Here is a 1,917-nt window from a genome sequence, read left to right as displayed (position 1 = left end):
ATGATTACCTACTCTAACTTACCTAAAACGTGTAATTGCATGACAACGTGATTCGGTGACTATGTGCTAGATACGTGTAGGGATTCATAAATTGAACTAACTGAAACGGTAAACATATCAGGACAAAGTTGATGTTCCTGATTACCTTTCGAGTTCAAAACAGAGCAAACTAAGGTGAGTTCACAACTTTTTCTAAAAGCATGCGTCCCTGATTTGGGAAAACACTTTTTACGGTAGCCCTGGTTTGGGCTACGCGCGCGTCCCTTATGTGGACCACTGAAACATGCAATCCACTGGAGGTGGATAGTACACATAGACTAAACGAAAAACTCTATCATGAAAGTCCCTGTATTTTACTAACTAAATTGCCGGGTGGGCAGACGCGGGTTATTAGTTGATAGCGTTATTAGGTTTGATAAACCTCACACCATGCCGGAGGCCGGGCTTGAACTTCTAACCTTCACTCTTGCTTTAATGTTGATAGACATTATTGAGGGCACAAACAAAACGTCAATATTCGGTACACAGTTTAGTCATATGATGAGGGTTGGCTACCCGAGTCATATTTATATCAAAACATTGTGAACTTTACTTTTACTAAACATAAATCTTGTGAATTGGCCAACTTTATTGTTGACACGTAGTTGCATGCTTTGCAGGTCAGTGGGTACAACTAAGGATGAGCATTGCAATCGACATGAGTTGGTGGTTTGCTAAAAACTTTATGTTTTTGTACATTTACTTAACTTGTGATTTTAGTTCTTGTTGGTTTTTAACTTTATTTTTCCGCTGCGTTATAAACTGTGTTTTGGACAATTAAACTTATTCGCTAATCATGTCATTAGTGAAGTTTTATGATTTTGAATAATTGGTTAAAAATGATTAGCGGCTAGATCCTTGTCGATCACACGCCTCGCGGTAAAACACCGCATGTGGAAATTGAGGGTGTGACAGATTGGTATCAGAGCCATTAGTTATAGTGAATTAGGTTTGAAACATAAAATATTTTTATGAAAACTAGACTATAACCCTCCTTTATTGGAAACCACAACGACACCACACTCCAGATTTCAAGGTTCGTCAAACTTAGATGCATACACTATACTCGTACTTGACATTTATGTGTGCATTATGTGAATATTTTACAACACCATGACTTAAGTGTGAACTAAATATGTAAACATGATATACTTTAGGTAAGAACGAATTCCACTAACACTAAATTCGAAACCACAACACGCTAGTGGCAAGGAACCAGTGGGTCCTGAACCACCACTGCAATCACAATACCCAACCCATTTACTCCAAATCAGAAGGTTGCAAGCTAGGCTAAAAACCGTACCAAACCATACAACCAACGCGTCCATTCACGTACAATACCCCTGATTTAACGTTACCGAAAAACGTTCCCAAAAATCGCCCTCGACATTTTTCCCACTTTCCAAAATAACCCCTAACAAGAAATATGAGTTTCTACGGAGTCATACCTTTGCGTACGTGACGTCCTTGGCGCGGCTATTTTACTCTAAACTCCTGACACAAAATACAAGTAGAATCTTGTTTCACCCATAACTTGACCATACGACATCCGTTTGATGTGTTCTACATATCCACGTGATCGTCTCGACATGCCCAACATCTAAAAATTATCGGCGTCATCCGCTGATGATGCCGCTGCTACCAGAACAAAGATCTGACTCTCCGTTCGTTCGGTTTTGCGCGTCACTATTCGAGTAGACCAGAACCGACCCAAACGAATTCGGATTTAGGCGAATAATATGTCCGCGCGTTCGTGTCGAAAAACCACATCATCTCCACCTATTTCCGTCACCGAAAACCACGGCAACAGTCACTGAAAAATGAAACAGTGGTCAGAAGTCGTAGTTTTGTGTGTTTGTCCACTACGTCAAAAAGGGG

The sequence above is a fragment of the Helianthus annuus genome, chromosome 17, assembly GCF_002127325.2.
Source record: "Helianthus annuus cultivar XRQ/B chromosome 17, HanXRQr2.0-SUNRISE, whole genome shotgun sequence".
NCBI classification, from domain to species: Eukaryota; Viridiplantae; Streptophyta; class Magnoliopsida; order Asterales; family Asteraceae; genus Helianthus; species Helianthus annuus.
This window is presented reverse-complemented; position numbering follows the sequence as displayed.